This window comes from Cryptomeria japonica, chromosome 11 (genome assembly GCF_030272615.1).
Source record: "Cryptomeria japonica chromosome 11, Sugi_1.0, whole genome shotgun sequence".
Classification (NCBI taxonomy): Eukaryota; Viridiplantae; Streptophyta; class Pinopsida; order Cupressales; family Cupressaceae; genus Cryptomeria; species Cryptomeria japonica.
The window spans coordinates 495,073,873-495,082,747 of NC_081415.1; positions in this window are offsets into that span (position 1 = coordinate 495,073,873).

An 8,875-nucleotide genomic window follows, 5' to 3' on the forward strand; every position below is an offset into this window, starting at 1 on the left:
GAATATGGCAAAACTATTTTAAAAACTTAAATCAAACCGCAAGATGTCAATTAATTGTTCAAATGATTAAAAGTTTGAATTTTAGAGAGACAATGAAAATTCTAGGCCTAAGATCATCTAAAAGTAACAGTGAAAGAACTATTGTCAGAAATCTATTTGATGCATATCAATCTATTGGTTCAAAATCACGTAGTAAAGATTCTAATGCTACTCGATGTGTCATTACATCAACCATAATGAGCAAGAAAATAAAAAAAAGATCGTTTGATAAGCAAAACAAGTAAGTCATTAAACGTTAGTAGAACAACATTAAGTAAAGCATTAAAGAGGCGAGAACAAATAGATGAACCTAACAATAATTCTCTTTGGGCATTCTCGGGTAGACTACCACGCAAATACAAGGTTGTTGTAGATGCACTAAAAACATTAATTGAAAATTTTTGGCATGACAACACAAGAGTATCGCCCAACCAAAGAGATGTTGTTAGAAGGCGAATTAGGTCTAAAAATCATGAGCCACATGCGAAACACTATTTGGATATGACTCAAACTAAATTTTATGAAAGATTCCTTCAAAAGTTTCCTCAAATAAAAATTTCTCAAAGATTTTTTGAAATGGAAAAACCTTTTTATATTAAGATTAATCATGTATGCACCACGTGTTGTTGTAGGATGTATATTGAATTTTCCATGCATTATGATATTTTTCGTCATATTTGTTCTACTTTGCACACTAACGATGTTTTGCAGGAATGTAATATACAAGCACCTCCTAGGTCAGCAAGAGAATTTATTTCAAGTGTGCTATGTAATAGACATGATGGTTGCATTTATTATAAGATGCCTTGTTTGGAAGGTTCTTGTGCTATATGTGGTGGTTTGCAACGTTTACCAAGATGCATACATTTGGAGAGCACACATGAAATTGGTACGAAACTAGTTTCTTTCGGAAAATACAAGACAGTCACATATGGAGTGAAAGATGGAAAAGATTTGAAGAGATGTGAGCTAGTGAAAAATGATATATGTGTACCTCAATTTATGAAAATGTTTCAAGAGAAACTAGTTTTTGAGTACATAATACATACACATAGAGCTCGATGGTTAGATGAGAAATTCAAGTTATGTAAGGACACATTTCCTCTTGGTACCATTGTCTCTATCGTTGATATCGTTGGAAATTATACACTACAACCTCAAAATGAAGTGCAATCCATGTATTATCACTCTACATAAGTTTCTATTTTTGTACACATAGCATTCATGCATGCAGATGATAGCATAGAGGAGGATAGAAAGGTTGTAAGAGAGTATCACTTCTACATAAGTGATGATTGTACTCATTCATCAGAGTTTGTACAAGGATGCTTTAAATTTTTTTATGATAGTTTAAGGGAAAGGAACATACGATACAACCGAGACTTAATATGGTCAGATAATTGCACCACACAATTCAAGAATGCAAGGATGTTTTATTGGTTGACAAGGATGCATGTGACAAGTGGTGTACAACATTTTTGGAATTTCACTGAGGCTGGACATGGTAAGGGAGAGCATGACGGTGCAGGAGCATATGTGAAAAGAGCCCTAGCCAGGGAAGAATTCAAGTACGAAGGTGGTGCTGAGTTGGTAGATGCAGAAACAATTGTGCGATGGTGTAAGTCTACGATGGGTCCAGGTAATCCAGGTACATCATTGGTTCATAGATATTTTTGGTTGATCACTGAATCTAACATTGAAAACTATCTAGATTGTTGTACAGTTGTAGGATCGAGTGACATGCACTCATTTATGAGTTCAAATTCAAGTTCACTAGTAATTTATATGAGACAGATGGTATGTTTTTGCTCTTCATGCATGTATTGTTTGTGGGAAGAATGTGAATCAGAAGAATGGGTTGACAAATGGTCTTGTAGACCATTGGTTCCCATTGATTCATATCAAATTCCCAAAGCACTACAATTGAGCCAGATGGAGACATCAGTGGATTTTGACCATGTATTCGACCTAGTGGATTCAGGTGATTTTTTGAGTTAATTTTTTTGCAAGTATTCTTTTTGGTTCATTTTGTTGTACATCATACTTTATTTTTGGTATTAATTAACACTTTATAAAATGCAGGTCATGTGTATGCAGTTGTTGCAGAAGAGAACAATGAAGAAGGAACAAATTACTATTTGTGTCATTGTGTTGAGCCTAAAAGAAAATTGACAACCACAATCATTGATGGAGAGGGTATTGAGTACCCAATAGGGTCTGTTGTCGTGACAGGAACATGGCTTCGGAGATACCCTATCAAGAATTATGATGTTTGGTTGTTCGAGGACTTTGAAACACACAGACATATTCTTCATTTCTCTAACCTTGTTGTTGCAACAAATATTCATTTGATGAAGTATCGTGGTAGACCTCATTACAAGATTTTATGAAAAGTTCGCTAATCTGACCATGAGGCAATACTTGACACAATACGGGTTAGATCCAATCCTGAAGGCTCACTTGATTGATTCTACGGTTCCGAGTAGAATGATTTTGAGAATTTTGTATAAATCACCGACGAATTGTTCTATATTCATTTTTTGTATATATAAATGCCCATGAGCTGATTTTTACATGTTTAGGGGCATAATTTTGTATATTTAAGTGGCAATGAGATGATTTGTACATATGTACATGCCAAATTTTGTATATTAAAATGATGATGAGCTGAATCGCACATATTGTAATACCAAATTTTGTATAAAAACCCATGAGATGATTTGTATATTAAAATGGCGATGAGCTGAATCACACATATTGTAATGCCAAATTTTGTATAAAATCCCATGAGATGATTTGTAAGACAATTTTTTGTATAATCAAATAGCCAAGAGCTGATTTGACCATATTTAGAGGCAATTTTTTGAATAATATGTGACAATGTTTTGTGACTATTTTGTGTGTCAATTTTTTGTGACTATGTTTTGAGTATATGTGATGTGTCCATGGTCAATCATGAACATTCTTGATTCTTGTATAATCATGGATAATTATTTGAGTCATTATCAGGTCATAGGGGTCATAGATTGAGACTAGATACAATTTGAGCAAAAATTGTCATTGTTGTCAAAAAAATTGTCAAAAAAGTTGTCAAGCAACTTCTACATTGCATCGGTAGGGTATGACTCTTGATGTTCTGGTGCTTTGGGATGCACGACAGGGCCATGCCTAGTGTAAACCTACCCACCCGGATGCGCTCGCGACGTCAGTTTGTGCACACGACGAATCGAATCAATTCTAGCCAATCTTGCAACTTTTCCTTGCAAGCAACTGACGATTTTTGGAGAAGGCGAAAAAATGCTACTAATTGAAAATGGCTCCGAGTCGTTGAAAACCGAGATAGGCTATTGTAGCAGATCCTCACATGACCCCACAGGATCAAACAAATTGACCGTATGTGTCCTGGATTGGAAAAAAAAGTTCGTCAAATTTTGACAATTTTTTGGACTCAGGGCACTTGAGAGATCGCACCAGTAGGGCATGACTCTCGACGTTCTGGTACTTTGGGATGCATGGCATGGGCATGCCTAGCATAAAACTGCCCACCTGGATGCGCTCATGATGTTGGTTTGTGCATACGACGAACCGAATCAATTCTAGCCAATCTTGCAACTTTTCCTTGCAAGCAACTGACAGTTTTTGGAGCAAGCGAAAAAATGCTACTAATTGAAAATGGCTCTGATTCGTCAAAAAATGAGATAGGCCATTGTAGAGGAGCCTCACGCAACCCCACAAGATCAAATAGATCAACTGTATGTGTCCTGGATTGGAAGAAATAGTCCCTCAAATTTTGATAATTTTTTGGACTCGGGGCACTTGAGAGATCGCACTGGTAGGGTATGACTCTCGACGTTCTGGTGCTTTGGGATGCATAATAGGGGCATGCCTAGCGTACACCTACCCACCTAGACACGCTCGCGATGTCAGTTTGTGCATACGATGAACCAAATCAATTCTAGCCATTCTTGCAACTTTTCCTTGCAAGCAATTGACAATTTTTGGAGCAAACAAAAAAATGCTACTAATTGAAAATGGTTCCGAGTCGTCGAAAAATGAGATAGGCCATTGTAGAGGAGCCTCATGCAACCCCACGAGATCAAACAGATCGACCGTATGCGTCATGGATTGGAAGAAACAGTCCATCAAATTTTGATAATTTTTTGGACTCATGGCACTTGAGATATCGCACCGGTAGGGTATGACTCTCGATGTTCTGGTGCTTTGGCATGCACGACAGGGGAATTTCTAGCATAAACATGTCCACCCAAACACGCTCATGAAGTCATTTTGTGCATACGACGAACCGAATCAATTCTAGCCAATCTTGCAACTTTTCCTTGCAAGCAATTAACGGTTTTTGGAGCAAGCAAAAAAATGCTACTAATTGAAAATGGCTCCAAGTCATCAAAAATCAAGATAGGCCATTGTAGAGGAGCCTCATGGGACCCCACAAGATCAAACAGATGTACTGTATGTGTCCTGGATTGGAAGAAACAATCCCTCAAATTTTGACAATTTTTTGGACTCAGGGCACTTGAGAGATCGCACCGGTAAGGTATGACTCTCGATGTTTTGGTGCTTTGGGATGCATGACAGGGGAATTCCTAGCGTAAAATTGCCCACTCGGATGCACTTGCAATGTCAGTTTGTGCATACGACGAACCAAATCAATTATAGCCAATCTTCAACTTTTCCTTGCAAGCAACTGACGATTTTTGGATTAAGCGAAAAAATGCCACTAATTGAAAATGGCTCTGATTCATTGAAAACCGAGATAGGAAATTATAGAGGAGCCTCATGTAACCCCACGAGATCAAACAGATCGACCGTATGTGTCCTGGATTGGAAGAAACAGTCCGTCAAATTTTGACAATTTTTTGGGCTCAGGGCACTTGAGAGATCGCACCGGTAGGGCATGACTCTCAATGTTCTGGTGCTTTGGGATGCATGACAGAGGCATTCCTAGCGTAAACCTGCCCACCCAGATGCACTCGCAATGTTGGTTTGTGCATACGACGAACTGAATCAATTCTAGCCAATCTTGCAACTTTTCCTTGCAAGCAACTGATAGTTTTTGGAGCAAGCAAAAAATGCTACTAATTGAAAATGGCTCTGAATCATCAAAAATAGAGATAGGCCATTGTAGAGAAGCCTCATGCAACCCCACAAGATCAAATAGATCGACCGTATGTGTCCTGAATTGGAAGAAACAGTCCCTCAAATTTTGACAATTTTTTAGACTCAAGGCACTTGAAAGATCGCACTAGTAGGGTATGACTCTCGATGTTCTGGTGCTTTGGGATGCATGACAGGGGCATGCCTAGTGTAAAATTTCCCACCTAGACATGCTCGTGATGCGGGTTTGTGCATACGACGAACCGAATCAATTCTAGCCAATCTTGCAACTTTTCCTTGCAAGCAACTAACAGTTTTTGGAGCAAGTGAAAAAATGCTACTAATTGAAAATGGCTTCGAGTCGTCAAAAATTGAGATAGGCCATTGTAGAGGATCCTCACAGGACCCCACGAGATAAAATAGATTGACCGTATGTATCCTGGATTGGAAGAAACAGTCCCTCAAATTTTGACAATTTTTTGGACTTAGGGCACTTGTGATCGCACTGGTAGGGTATGACTCTCGATGTTCTGGTGCTTTGGGATGCATGATAGGGGCATGCCTAGCATGAACCTGCCCACTCAGACGCGCTCGTGATGTCGATTTGTGCATACGATGAACCAAATCAATTCTAGCCAATCTTGCAACTTTTCCTTACAAGTAACTGACAGTTTTTGGAGCAAGCGAAAAAATGCTACTAATTGAAAATGGCTCCGAGTCATCAAAAACTGAGATAGGCCATTGTAGAGGAGCCTCACGTGACCCCATGGGATCAAATAGATCGACCGTATGTGTCTTGGATTGGAAGAAACAGTCCGTCAAATTTTGATAATTTTTTGGACTCAGGGCACTTGAGAGATCGCACTGGTAGGGTATGACTCTCGATGTTCTGGTGCTTTGGGATGCACGATAGGGGCATGCCTAGTGTAAACCTGCCCACCCAAACACGCTCGCGAAGTCAGTTTGTGCATACGACGAACCAAATCAATTCTAGCCAATCTTGCAACTTTGCCTTGCAAGCAACTGATGGTTTTTGGAGCAAGCAAAAAAATGCTACTAATTGAAAATGGCTCCGAGTTGTCAAAAACTAAGATAGGCCATTGTAGAGGAGCCTCATGCAACCCCATGGGATCAAACAGATCGACCGTATGTGTCCTGGATTGGAAGAAACAGTCCGTCAAATTTTGACAATTTTTTGGACTTAGGGCACTTGAGAGATCACACCCGTAGGGTATGACTCTCGACGTTCTGGTGCTTTGGGATGGATGACAAGGGAATGCCTAGAGTAAACCTACCCACCCGAACGCACTCGCGACGTCGGTTTGTGCACACGATGAATAAATTTTGACCATTGCAAGCTCGAGGGTGCTCTCACACCAAACACATTGTTGTTTATATTCATATTGTCGATTTTTGTTGTTTATATTCATATTGTTAATTACATATGCAAATATTCATTTAAATTTATAAAAGGGCAGCCACCAAATACAACAAATACACAATAATGAACTAAATACAAGGATTTTTGTAGGGTTAATTCAACATTTTAGAAATTTTATCAAATCATATTCCACGATTGCAATGTTTTATATCATATATTTTTGTTGTTTATATTCATATTGTTGATTACATATGCAAATATTCATTTAAATTTATAAAAGGACAACCACAAAATACAATGAATACAAAATAATGAACTCATTACACATTTATTGGATCGAATATCGATATTTATATATATAAAAAAAGGCATGTCTGCCAAGTCAATACAAGTATTATAAAAATGTGGCATATGCCATGTCCAAATTGATATACAATAAAAATGTAGAATATATCTACATGTATTGGTCATTCTATGACCAAAACTAACACTATATGATCCTAAACGTGTGGTGGATCATCAAAATCAAGCCTCTTCGGCGTAGTACATGGCTCTGTAGATGGCTGCAAAACCACAATTCAAAAGCCAAGTTAGAATTCTTTTGTAGAAAATAGTTCACAATTAACAACATAACTATGTATTTAACTTTAATTCATTTGCAATTGAAATGTAGATTACCTCATCGGCTGATCTAGGAGCTAATGTCTTCGCTCTCCTCTCCTTGTCACTCTTAGGACTTTTCTTGAAGACATACTTAAATGGATCCATGTTATGGCCGTACCGCGAAGGAGTCTATTGTAGATTAAATGTACAACTAATACAATATACTAACATAAATATATCAAAAACACTTAAAAGCTATAATATAGAGAACAATGACGTACATGTGCCTGAGATGCTTCTCCAATGGACTGAGGATGGCTCACCATCGATGTAGAAACTGTCGCTATTACCTATACGAAAAATGTACAAAGATTAAATACAATTAATATAATGATAAGTATTGAAGGTTAAAAACAATTAATTTTACATATCAAACAAAAGTGTACCGGATCTTGAGATGCTTCTCCAGTGCAAGGAGGAGGGTTTGCCATTGACGAAATAGGTATGGATATTTCCTGTATGAAAAAATTATAAGATTATAATATATCACAAGTTCACATGTACGCATGCATATAATCATGAAATCAAGAAAATAAAGTAGAGATACATACATCCGCCCTCTCTTGATCCGCGAGTGAATTAGGTGCATTCAACATATCCACAAAGCTCAATGGCCATTGTACATGTAAAATAGACAAAAAACACTAATCAATCTACAAACCCCAACTAATACTTGAGTTCAACATTTTCAAACAATTATACAACTAAAAATGTGTTCAATTACCTTCTTCACATGTTTTGGCGTCTTCAAGGAATTCTTTTTCTTAGGACGAGCCCTAGACGCAGAGGGGGTACCCTAAAAACACAAAATTAACATGAGATAATAGTACAGATAATAAATTAAACATAATTTTAAAAATCTAAAATGAAATGACTTGCATATTCCATCAAAACAATACATAAAAAGATTTGTACAAAATATGATACCGTATAGCCTTGTAGGCCAAAATCGATCGCTGAGAGCGTGATGTCATCAATCTGGGACATTTCGTCCCCTGTCAACACCTACAAACCAGATATTGGACCAAGCATTAAAGATAGTTAGTATATCTTGTATTTTTTTGAATTCAAAGTGTACTATTCTATTTTAACATGTTACAAAATTTATACCTCGGGTATCGAAGTTGCAACTATAGTAACTGGGGGAGGTGTATGGGATACCGCTGCTGCATCTTGAAATGCATATTATTTGTCTCAATTTAAATTGATGTATAAATGAAAATTCATTTATGTAATTACAAATTTAAATGACTAATAAATAAAATGTTATGAATTCAAATCAACGCACCTGTGTCTGTGGCTCATGGGCAAACACCATGTCCATCAACTCATCTGTCAGTGCGACATCCTCAACCATGTGAGCCTGACATCTACAACTGCAAATCATGCACATATGATATGAGTATCCATCTGCACTAATTGCATCATCTATCCCCGAGCATATCCCCTAGAAACTGCCACACATATGCTCGATGGGTTCTCTGTCACCCTCTAACGGCTCATCATCCAATACAATAGGGTGTGCTAATGACGTCCCATGCTGGATGATGGTACCAATCAATGTTGTGGCCGCCTGAAGAGTCTGTAGCTCCATCGACTCTTTCAGCTCTAATGGGACAGCCTTATGCACCTTGGGTTTGGGTGCTAGGGGGCGGCGACTCTCCGCAGTTAGTCACC